This window comes from Somniosus microcephalus, chromosome 17 (genome assembly GCF_052327205.1).
Source record: "Somniosus microcephalus isolate GS21.2 chromosome 17, FLI_Smic_1.0, whole genome shotgun sequence".
Lineage (NCBI taxonomy): Eukaryota > Metazoa > Chordata > Chondrichthyes > Squaliformes > Somniosidae > Somniosus > Somniosus microcephalus.
In genome coordinates this window covers 8,505,634-8,518,450 of record NC_141003.1, presented here as the reverse complement: position 1 = coordinate 8,518,450, position 12,817 = coordinate 8,505,634, and the positions used below count along the sequence as shown (strand labels likewise).

The 12,817-nt window shown below is 48.7% G+C and overlaps 1 protein-coding gene across 2 annotated transcripts in view; it reads right to left on the bottom strand.

Moving 5' to 3' along the window:
* The window catches only part of elk3 (ETS transcription factor ELK3), an 86,542-nt gene that overhangs the window by 689 nt on the left and 73,036 nt on the right, over positions 1-12,817 (bottom strand). The window lies entirely within an intron of this gene.

Sequence of the window (12,817 nt, the reverse complement as noted above, 5' to 3'; positions counted from 1 at the left end):
TCGCAGCAGCACAAGTGAACAGCGTAATATGCTCAAAGCTCTGGCCACAGAAAAGGAAATACATAGGAACATACAAAACAAGGACAGGAAAAGACTAGCTGGTCCATGGCGCCTGTCCCATCCCATGTGGTGTAACTTCCACTCCACCCCCCACTCCACCCCAACACCCCCCCTGCCCCGCAGTCACGCAATCTCCTGGAAGCGACAGAAAATGAAACAGACTGCTATGTCCTTACTAGTTCCTGCTTAATAATATGTGGAAAAGAGAAGCAAATTCTGGCTTCACACTAGCAAATAAATCTGTTGCTAATAAATCCAGTAAGGTTGATGGCTAAAATATAAAGATGGAAAATCCTTATTATGGAAATGCTACAGCACCACCATTGGCAAGAGAGTGTAATTTCAGCATAACAAGTATACATAGGCAGTTCTATTATAAACGTGGACAGAGGCATTTAGAATGGATGGAATGTATGACTTTAAAATGCGGACTGAATTATATCTGCTCACCTTAGTATAATTATCTTCCACCTATAGACTACAATTGGCCTCGACTCTCTGTGCAACACCATAGAAACATAGAAGATAGGAGCAGGAGTAGGCCATTCGGCCCTTCAAGCCTGCTCCGCCATTCAATGAGATCATGGCTGATCATCCAAATTCAGTACCCTGTCCCTGCCTTCTCCCCATATCCCTTGATCCCTTTAGCCGTAAGAAATATATCCAACTCCTTTTTGAATATATTTAATGAACTGGCCTCCACCGCCCTCTGTGGCAGAGAATTCCACAGGTTCACCACTCTCTGGGTGAAGAAATTCCTCCTCATTTCAGTCCTAAATGGCTTACCCCTTATCCTTAGACTATGACCCCTGGTTCTGGACTCCCCGGCCATCATAAACATCCTTCCTGCATCTAGTCTGTCCAGGCCTGACAGAATTTTATAGGTTTCGATGAGATCCCCTCTCAATCTTCTAAACTCCAGTGAGTATAAGCCCAATCGACACAATCTCTCCTCATACGTCATTCCTGCCATCCCAGGTATCAGCCTAGTGAATCTTCGCTGCACTCCTTCCATGGCAAGAACGTTCTTCCTCAGGTAAGGCGACCAAAACTGCACACAATACTCAAGGTGCTGTCTCACCAAGGCCCTGTACAACTGTAGCAAGACATCCTTGTTCCTGTACTCGAACCCTCTTGCTACGAAGGCCAACATACCATTTGCCTTCTTAACCGCCTGCTGCACCTGCATGCTTACCTTCAGCGACTGGTGCACAAGAACACCCAGGTCTCTTTGCACTTCCCCTTCTCCCAATCTATTGCCATTCAAATAATGATCTGCCTTCCTGTTTTTGCCACCAAAGTGGATAACCTCACATTTATCCACATTATAGTGCATTTGCCATGTTTCTGCCCAATCACCCAATCTGTCCAAATCGTACTGGAGTTTCTCGACATCCTCCTCACAGCTTACCCTCCCACCCAGCTTTGTGTCGTCTGCAAATTTGGAGATATTACATCCAATTCCCTCGTCCAGATCATTAATATATATTGTGAACAGCTGGGGTCCTAGGACCGATCCTTGCGGTACCCCACTAGTCACTGCCTGCCACTCGGAAAACGACCCGTTTATTCCAACTCTCTGCCTTCTGTCCGCCAACCAGTTCTCTATCCAAGTTAATACCTTGCCCCCAATCCCATGTGCCTTAATTTTGCACGCTAATCTCTTATGTGGGACCTTATCGAAAGCCTTCTGAAAGTCCAAATACACCACATCCACTGGTTCTCCCTTATCTATTTTACCAGTTACATCCTCAAAAAATTCCAGTAGATTAGTCAAGCATGATTTACCTTTTGTAAATCCATGTTGACTTTGTCCGATCCTGTCACTGCTTACCAAGTGCTCTGCTATTACATCTTTTATAATAGACTCTAGCATTTTCCCCACTACCGATGTCAGGCTGTAATTCCCCGCTTTTTCTCTACCACCTTTTTTGAATAGTGGGGTAACATTAGCTACCCTCCAATCCATGGGTACTGTTCCAGAGTCTATCGAGTTCTGGAAGATGACCAGCAATGCATCTACTATTTCTAGGGCCACTTCCTTAAGTACCCTGGGATGTAGATTATCAGGCCCTTTCAAAGATTTGTTTACATACACCCCCAGGTCTCTCTGTTCCTGCACCCTGTTAAAATTGTACCATTTAGTTTATATTCTCATTCTCATTCTTCCTACCAAAATGAATCACTTCACACGTCTCTGCACTGAATTTCATCTGCCACACCAGTCTGTCTATGTCCTGAAGTCTGTTACTATCCTCCTCATTGTTTACTACATTTCTGAGTTTCATGTCATCTGCAAACTTTGAAATTATGCCTTGTATATCCAAGTCCAGGTCATTAATATATAATCAAAAAGAGCAGTGGTCCCAACACCGACCCCTGAGGAACACCACTGTATACTTCCCTCCAGTCTGAAAAACAACCGTTCACCACTACTCTCTGCTTTCTGTCCCTTAGCTAATTTCGATCCATGCTGCCACTGTCCCTTTAATCCCTTCAATTTTCCTAACAAGTCTATTATGTGGTACTTTATCAAACACAGTTTGAAAGTCCATCAACCACAGTACCCTCATCAACACTCTCTGTTACTTCATCAAAGAGCTCAATCAAGTTTGGAGATTGTCAAAAAGATTGTGCCTTTTTAGAGAATTACACATTAGGCACATCCAAAGCCATTGCCAGATTGTACAAACGTTTTCTTTTACTTGAAGTAATTTTGAATTTAAACTGGGGAGGGAAGGAATGTGCCATTAAATAAATCTGTGTTGTTTGTTCCACAAATCCGATGGTGAAATCCACTGTAACTTATGGTGAAATAAACAATTACACGGGAAGCTATGTTGCTATGGGAACCCGTATGGGTCCTGGTTGTGCCTGCCATTTCGTGGGATACGTGGAACACTTTTTGCTCCAGTCCTACTCCTTTCTCGGTACATTGAGGACTGTATCAGTGCCGCTTCCTGCTCTCGCCCTGAACTGGAAAATTTCATTAACTTTGCTTTAAATTTCCACCCCCTCTCACCTTCACATGGTCCATATCTGACTCTTCTTTTCCCTTCCCCGACTTCTTTATCTCCATTTCTGGGGATAGGCTGTCGACCAATATAAGCCCACTGACTGCCACAGCTACCTTGATTACACTTCCTCCCACCCCGCTTCCTGTAAGAACTCTTCCATTCTCCCAGTTTCACCGTCTCTATCGCATGTGTTCTGATGATGCCACCATCCACACCAGTGCTTCCGATATGTCTTTCTTTTTCCTCATCTGAGGATTCCCTTCCAGTGTGGTTGACGGCCCTCGACTGTGTCCATCCCATTTCCCGCATTTCTGTCCTCACCCCTTCCCCTTCTTCCCAGAACCACGATAGGGTTCCCCTTGTCCTCACCTTCCGACCCACCAGCCTCCACATTCAACGGATCATCCTCTGCCATTTCTGCCACCTCCAGTGCAATGCCACCACCAAACACATCTTCCCCTCCCCTCCACTTTCAGCATTCCGAAGGGATCATTCCCTCCTGAACATCCCAGTCCACTCCTCACTCACTTCCAACATACACACCCCTTCCCATGGCAGCTTCCCTTGCAAGCGCAGGAGATGCAACACCTGCCCTTTCACCTCCTCCCTTCCCACTGTCCAGGGCCCCGAACACTCCTTCCTGGTGAAACAGCGATTTACTTGTACTTCTTGCAATTTAGTATACTGTGTTCACTGCTCATGATGCGGTCTCCTCTACACTGGGGAGACCAAACGCAGATTGGGTGATCACTTTGCTGAACACTTCCGTTCAGTCACAAGCATGATCCTGAGCTTCTGGGCGCTTGCCATTTTAATTCCCTGACCTCTCTGACCTCGGCCTCCTGCATTGTTCCAATGAAGCTCAATGGAAGCTCGAGGAACAGCCCCTCATCTTTGTATCAGGCACTTTACAGCCTTCCGGACTCAACATTGAGTTCAACAATTTTGGATCATAACCTCTGCTCCCATTTTTTTGAACAGCAGGTGCTGGTAATGAACATAAGAAATAGGAGCAGGAATAGGCCATTTGGCCCCTCGAGCCTGCTCCGTCATTCAATGAGATCATGTCTGATCTTCTGCCTCATCTCCACTTTCCTGCACTATCCTCATATCCCTTGATTCCCTTAATATTCAAAAATCTATCGATCTCTGTCTTGAATATACTCAACGACTGAGCCTCCACAGCCCTCTGGGGCAGAGAATTCCAAAGATTCACCACCCTCTGAGTGAAGAAATTTCTCCTCATCTCAGTCCTAAATGGTCGACCCCTTATTCTGAGACTGTGACCCCTGGTTCTAGACTCCCCAGCCAGGGGAAACATCATCCCTGTATCTACCCTGTCAAGCCCTGTAAGAATTTTGTATGTTTCAATGAGATCACCTCTCATTCTTCTAAACTCTGGAGAATATAGGCCTAGTCTACTCAATCACTCCTCATAGGACAATCCCCCCATCCTAGGAATCAGTCTGGTGAACCTTCGTTGCACTCCCTCTAAGGCAAGTATATCCTTCCTTAGGTAAGGAGACCAAAACTGTACACAGTACTCCAGGTGTGGTCTCACCAGGACCCTATATAATTGCAGTAAGACGTCTTTACTCTTATACTCAAATCCTCTTGTAATAAAGGCCAACATACCATTTGCTTTCCTAATTGCTTGCTGTACCTGCATGTTAACTTTCAGTGATTCGTGTACAAGGACACCCAGGTCCCTCTGAACACCAACATTTCCCAATCTCTCTCCATTTAAAAAATACTCTGCTTTTCTATTTTTCCTGCCAAAGTGGATAACTTCACATTTCTCCACATTATATTCCATTTGCCATGTTCTTGCCCACTCACTTAGCCTGTCTATATCCCCTTGAAGCCTCCTTGCATCCTCCTCACAACTTACATTCCCACCCAGCTTTGTATCAGCAGCAAACTTGGATACATCACATTTGGCCCCCTCATCCACATCATTGATGTAGATTGTGAATAGCTGAGGCCCAAGCACTGATCCTTGTGGTACCCCACTAGTTACAGCCTGCCAACCCAAAAATGACCTGTTTATTCCTACTCTTTGTTTTCTGTCTGTTAACCAATCCTCAATCCATGCTAGTGTGGCGGAACCACCAGAGGATTGCGGACAATTGTATATAATTCCTTTTACAGCAATGTAGTACAGCTGGGGGCTGCACCTTTAATGTATCTGTTAACTGTACTAGGGCTTCTTTCCTGTACTCCGCGTGATGACGTCATGCCGTCCGTCACGTGATCTCTCAACGGCGGGAAGAACGTCATGACGTCAGAGCTCGGAACCTTCTAGCAGTTGAGCTCAGAACCTTCTAGCAGTTGAGCTCGGAACCTTCTAGCAGTTGAGCTCGGAACCTTCTAGCAGTTGAGCTCGGAACCTTCTAGCAGTTGAGCTCGGAACCTTCTAGCAGTTGAGCTCGGAACCTTCTAGCAGTTGAGCTCGGAACCTTCCAGCAGTTGAGCTCAGAACCTGCTAGCAGTTGAGCTCAGAACCTTCTAGCAGTTTCCAGAGAGGCTTTCAAGCAGACCAGACCTATTTGCATTGTATCCTACGGTTTCCTGTACAGCTTCGTTTGTTCATTAAATTTTATTGTTTTTGATTTTCTGAGTCGATCTCAATTCTTCGGCTAGGAACCCCAGTTCCTGCATTGGTGACCCCGATTTCTTCGAACAATTTTCGTTACAGTTACATCATGGACACGAACACCGTCACCCTCAAACTGCCGCAATTTTGGGAGCAACAACCGGCCACGTGGTTTTTCCAGGCGGAAGCCCAATTTGCAATCCGGGGGGTAGCAGCGGATTCGACCCGTTATTATTACGTGGTCTCCGCCCTCGACAGCGCCACGGCCTCGCGGGTCGTCAGCCTCCTCGAGAGTCCACTGAATGATGGCAAGTACGAAGCTTTAAAAGCACGTTTACTGCAGATTTTCGGTCTGTCCAAGTCGGAGCGCGCTCGCAGACTTATCTCCATGCCCGGCCTCGGGGACTCAAAACCCTCAGAGCTCATGAGCCAAATGCTCACGCTTTTGGGCTCGGAATCGCAATGTTTTCTGTTCCACGAGCTGTTTCTCTGTCAACTACCAGAGCCAGTACAGACGGCCTTGGCCAATTCCGCGATCACGGATTGTGCTGAACTCGCCACGGAAGCGAATAAAATATTCACTGTCTCACAACAATCTTGTACAGCCACAAGGCGCCAAAACTATGCTGAACTCGCCGCAGAGGCGGATAAAATATGATCCTGCACACAGCCATGTTGTGCAACCACGAGGCGCCCATCCCCCACAAGAGCGAATCCGACTCCTCCTCCTGCAGGCTGGAGTGCATACCACGCTCGTTTCGGCGCGAAGGCCAGAAATTGCCATCCGCCTTGCAGTTTCTCACCAAAAAAAAACCTACCTCAAACCAGCGGTTTCTGAGAAGATCAATAAGGCCTAAGGGACGCGTCGGAGTTGCGATGGCCGTCGGGTCCGCAGGGAAACTCCTATACATTACAGACTCCCTGTCAGGGCGACGTTTTCTCTGTGATACTGGCTCCCTGTGCAGTATCCTACCAGCGTCGAAGCTAGATCTTCAATCCGGCGGTCAAGGTCCCCCCCTCGAGGCAGCCAATGGTGCGGCCATTCGCACGTTCGGAAAGCGTAGGGTCCAGTTGAGTTTTGGCGGCCAACGTTTTGTTTGGGTGTTCATCACGGCGAAAGTCTCACAGGCCATCCTGGGGGCAGATTTCTTCTGCGCAAACGGGTTTCTCGTCAACGTCCGACACTGCCGGCTAATCAGTGCCTCCACTTTTCACTCGGTCCCCTGCCACTGAAGCACCACGATGCCTTGGTCAGTTGCCTGTGCAGTCCCGTGCAGCACGGTGGCATAGTGGTTAGCACTGTTGCCTCACAGCGCCAGGGACCCGGGTTCGAATCCGGCCTCGGGTGACTGTCTGTGTGGAGTTTGCACATTCTCCCCGTGTTTGCGTGGGTTTCCTCCGGGTGCTCCGGTTTCCTCCCACAGTCCAAAGATGTGCGGGTTAGGTTGATTGGCTATGATAAATTAACCCTTAGTGTGAGGGGGATTAAATACGTGGGGTTATGGGGATCGGGTGGGATATGTGTCGGTGCAGGCTCGATGGGCCGAAATGGCCTCTATCTGCACTGTGGGGTTTCTGTGATTCTGTGATTCTGTGATCTCCAAATGAGTTCTCTCGTCTTCTCAGTGAGTTCCCTGAGCTCACCAGGCCCACATTTTCTTCTTCAGTCGCGAGGCACAGTGTGGCGCACCACATTACCACGACAGGGTCCCCGTTTATGCGAGAGCTCGAAGGCTGGAACCCGGTAAACTCGCGGCCGCCAAGGCGGAGTTCCATACAATGGAACGCCTGGGTATTATTCGACGTTCGAATAGTCCTTGGTCCTCGCCATTACACTTTGTTCCTAAGCCGGGCGGCGGATGGCGACCATGCGGCGACTACAGACGCCTGAATGAGGCTACCACATCGGATCGGTACCCAATTCCTCACATTCAGGATTTTTCGGCCCATCTGGCAGGGAATTCCATCTTTTCCAAAGTAGACCTCGTCCGAGGCTATCACCAAGTGCCCGTGCATCCTCAGGATGTCCCCAAAACTGCCGTCATCACACCTTTCGGGCTCTTTGAGTTCCTTCATATGCCGTTTGGGCTGAAGAATGCAGCACAAGCCTTCCAACGTCTCATGGATTCCGTGTTGCGCGATCTGCCGTTCATCTTCGTCTACCTAGACGACATCCTTATTGCCAGTAACAGCACGAAAGAACACATTACGCACTTGCGTATCCTTTTTTCTCGTCTCAGCCAACATGGCCTTATTATCAACCCGGCCAAGTGCCAGTTTGGGTTGCACAGCATTGATTTCCTGGGACACAGAATCACCTCAGAAGGCGCCGTCCCGCTGGCCACGAAGGTGGAAGCAGTCACCTCGTTCCCTCTTCCTCAGACCGTCAGGGCCCTCCAGGAATTTATGGGAATGGTCAATTTTTATCATCGGTTCGTCCCCAAGGCGGCATTGTTGATGCAACCTTTGTACGAGGCCCTCTGAGGTAAATCGGGCAAAGACCCGATCGATTGGACACCCCAGATGGACCAGGCTTTCCTCGACACTAAGAACGCTTTGGCTGCTGCGACCATGTTGGCACATCCCCTTCCGGGCACAACCATTGCCCTTACCACCGACGCATCTGATTATGCCATCGGGGCAGTACAGGAGCAGTGGGTCGACGGCACATGGCAACCACTGGCTTTCTTCAGCCGCCAATTGCGGAAGAACGAACGCAAGTATAGTACTTTTGATAGGGAGTTGTTGGCATTGTTTCTGGCCATCCGCCATTTTCACTTCCTACTGGAAGGACGCCCATTCACGGCTTTTGTAGACCACAATCCACTTACTTTTGCGATGGCCAAGACAGCGGAACAATGGTCGGCACAGCAACAACGTCATCTTATGTACATATCTGAATTTACAACCGACATGCAACATGTCTCGGGCAAAGACAACCTGGTGGCGGATTGTCTCTCCCGCGCCCAGCTCCACGCAGTACACCTGGGAGTCGACTATGTTGGTTTGGCAAAAGAACAGAAGGCAGACCCTGAAGTGCAGGCATACCAGACCGCACCTTCCAGCTTACAAGTGGCTGATGTCAGTTTCCAGGCCGCAGGGACCACACTCCTGTGTGACATCTCGATGGGCGTCCCACGTCCAATCGTTCCAGTCGAATGGCGCAGGAGAATTTTCGACACTATCCACGGGTTGTCACACCCTGGCATGAGAGCGTCACAACGACTCATGGCAAAGAAATTCGTCTGGAAGGGCATGCATCTCGACGTCCGTGACTGGACCAATACCTGCGTGAGTTGCCAGAAGTCCAAGATAAAACGCCATGTTAAGGCCCCAGTCGTCACTTTTCCGGTTCCGGAGCGTCGATTCGACCATGTGCACGTGGACCTGGTTGGTCCTCTCCCTTCCTCTCGCGGGTACACTCACCTCCTCACCGTGGTAGACCGCACCACCAGGTGGCCAGAGGCAATTCCTTTGGTTGCCACCACAGCGGCAGACGTCTCCAGAGCCTTCACCTCGTCGTGGGTAGCTCAGTTCGGGGTACCGGCTGACATCTCCTCCGACCGGGGGCCTCAATTTACCTCTGAGCTTTGGAACGCCGTAGCTCAAGGTTTGGGCACCAAGCTTCATCGTACCACCGCCTACCATCCACAGGCGAACGGTCTGTGTGAAAGATTCCACAGGTCCCTTAAAGCCGCACTGCGTGCTAGTCTCCGTGGGCCTAGTTGCGTGGACAGGCTCCCTTGGGTGCTGCTAGGTCTTCGCACGGCGCCTAAGGACGACCTGCATTCTTCTTCAGCAGAGCTGGTTTACGGCCAACCACTCAGCGTGCCTGGCGATTTTCTTCCTCCTCACACGGAACCCTGGTCCCCAACTCAGCAGCTCGTCAGCCACCAGGAAGCAGCTAGGAATTTCATCCCAGTGCCTACGTCGCATCATGACCTGCAGCGCTCCCATGTCCCGGTGGATCTTAAGAGCGCAGAATACGTGTTCATTCGGCAGGATGCGCGCAAAAACCCGCTCAAACCGCCTTACACAGGTCCGTTCCGCGTCATCTCGTCAGGTGACAAGTCCTTCACAGTCGACGTCGGCGGTAAGCCTGACCACATCTCCATCGACCGGTTGAAACCGGCGCATCTGGATCTGAGCGAACCAGTCGTCACCGCTCAGCCGCCTCGTCGTGGTCGTCCACCGTCGACTGCCGGTCCAGTACAGCCACAGTCATCCGCCGAGTCGCCAGTGCCCGCCTCACCGGGTCGACCACAGCCGACCTCCTCTTCTCCTCTGCCTGCGGCATCATCCCAACCACAGCCAACGGTCAGTTCGTCTTCTAGCGCTCCGTTCCAGCTGCCGGGGTATCGCAGTCGGTCGGACAGACTCGTCAGACCCCCTTCTCGCCTTACCTTCTCTGTTAAAAGCAATTCTGGGGGGGCGCATGTGGCAGAACCACCAGAGGATTACGGACAATTGTATATAATTCCTTTTACAGCAATGTAGTACAGCTGGGGGCTGCATCTTTAATGTATCTGTTAACTGTACTAGGGCTTCTTTCCTGTACTCCGCGTGATGACGTCATGCCGTCCGTCACATGATCTCTCAACGGCGGGAAGAACGTGATGATGTCATGACGTCAGAGCTCGGAACCTTCTAGCAGTTGAGCTCGGAACCTGCTAGCAGTTGAGCTCGGAACCTTCTAGCAGTTCCAGAGAGGCTTTCAAGCAGACCAGACCTATTTGCATTGTATCCTACAGTTTCCTGTACAGCTTCGTTTGTTCATTAAATGTTATTGTTTTTGATTTTCTGAGTCGATCTCAATTCTTCGGCTAGGAACCCCAGTTCCTACACTAGTATATTACCCCCAATCCCATGAGCCCTAATTTTGTTTAATAACCTCTTGTGTGGCACCTTATCGAATGCCTTCCAGAAGTCCAAATACACCACATCCATTGGTTCCCCCTTATCTATTGTGCACAACCTCAAAAAACTTTAATTTCTCCAGTACTATTTTTTTACTAATACTAATTTCTTTCAGTTCCTCATTCTCGCTAGACCCTTGGTTCTCCACTATTTCCGGGAACTTATTTGTGTCTTTTTCCATGAAGACAGACACAAAGTATTTGTTTAATTTCTCTGCCATTTCCTTATTCCCCATTATAATTTCTCCTGTCTCAGCCTGTAAGGGACCCACATTTACTTTTGCTAATCTTTTCCTTTTTGCATACCTATAGAAGCTTTTAGTCTGTTTTTATGTCTCTCGCTAGTTTACTCTCATATTCTATTTTCCTTTTTTTTAAATCAATTTCTTGGCCCTCCTTTGTTAAATTCTAAAATCCTCCCAAACCTCAGGTTTACTATTCTTTTTGGCAACATTACAAGCCTCTTTCTTTGATCTAATACTATCTTTAACTTCTCTTGTTAGCCACGGTTGGACCACTTTTCCTGTGGGGTTTTTGTGCCTTAAAGGAATGTATATTTGTTGTAAATTATGTATTAATTCTTTAAATGCTAGGCATTGCTTGTCTACCATCATACCTTTTAATGTAGTTTCCCAATCTACCTTAGCCAACTCGCCCCTCATACCAACGTAGTTTGCTTTGTTTAGGTTTAAGACCCTAGTTTTGGATTTAACTAAATCACTTTCAAACTCAATATAAAATTCTATCATATTATGGTCACTCTTCCCTAAAGGCTCCTTTACTACAAGGTTATTAATTAACCCTTTCGCAATGCATAATACTAAATCTAAAATTGCCTGTTCCCTAGTTGGTTCCTCAAAATGCTGATCTAGAAAATGATCTTGCATGCACTCCATGGATTCGCCCTCCACACTATTACTACAAATTTGGTTTGCCCAGACTATATGTAGATTAAGGTCCCCCATGATTACTGTATTACCCTCGTTACATGCGCCTTTAATTTCCTGATTTATACACTGCCCTACATTACAACTACTATTTGGGGGCCTATAAACAACTCCCACCAATGTTTTCTGCCTCTTGCTGTTTCTTAGCTCCACCTAAACTGATTCTACTTCTTGATTTTTGGAGTTAACATCCTTTCTCTCTAATGTCTTTATCCCATTTATTATCAGGGCTACCCCTCCTCCTTTTCCATTTTGCCTATCTCTTTTAAAAGTTAAGTATCCTGGAATATTTAGTTCCCAACCTTGGCCACTTTGCAACCACGTCTCTGTTATGGCTATTAGATCAAACCTGTTCATTTCTATCTGCACTATTAATTCATCTATTTTGTTGCGAATGCTTCGCACACTCAGATATAGGCCTAGAAATTCAGTATAGCCACGTTTGGGGTGCTACAGCCGGGCGTTCACTAAATTTTGCACCCGGCGCAACTTATTGCCACCTTTGCCGATATTCAGTTGCATCGCCCCAAGAGGTTGCTACTGCGCTAAAGCAGGCGATGCACGACTATCATTAGGCGCTAAGCCAGCGATCCGGGGCGCTAACACCGAGGGCGGGCACAGCGCAGGTGCGGCGAGTTGCTGATTGAAGGCAGACAGTCAGGCGCCGGTCAGCTCTTAAAGGGGGAGGGTGGAATTGTTTGGCTGGCACGCCCTGCACACTGCAGCCCTGAAGCAAGGCCTGACCATTGTTGGTTCGTCAGTTCTACGCCCAGGACCATGGAGAAGGCTGCTATTCTTCCAAATCCCATTGCATGCTCTTGCTGCTTGTCCAGGGTCATGGGGAAGGAGATGTACTGACGTCTCCTTCTGAAAAGGGCATTGGACACCTGGCGGATGCAGCAATGTACCGCGAACTGGGAGATGTTGGCAATGTCCCCAGTAGCGGATTGGAAGGAGCCAGTGGCATAGAAGTTGAGAGCCACTGTCACCTTCACTGCCACCGACAGAGACGTCCTGCTCCTCAGCTGTGGCTGCAGATCTCTGCGAAGCAGGTGGCAGATCTCAGTGACCACCTCCCTTCTGAATCGCAGCCTCTGAACACACTGCTCCTCAGACATGTTCAGATATGAGAACTGCTGGCGGTATACCCTGGGTGGGTAAGGTCTCCTTTGCCAACGCCTGTTGGCCCTTCTCCGTCTGGCCATGACTGGCACTCTCTCACGGCGTCTCTGATCCCTTTGAATGCAATGCAGAAAGCCAACGTCTCCACCCATTGCAGCC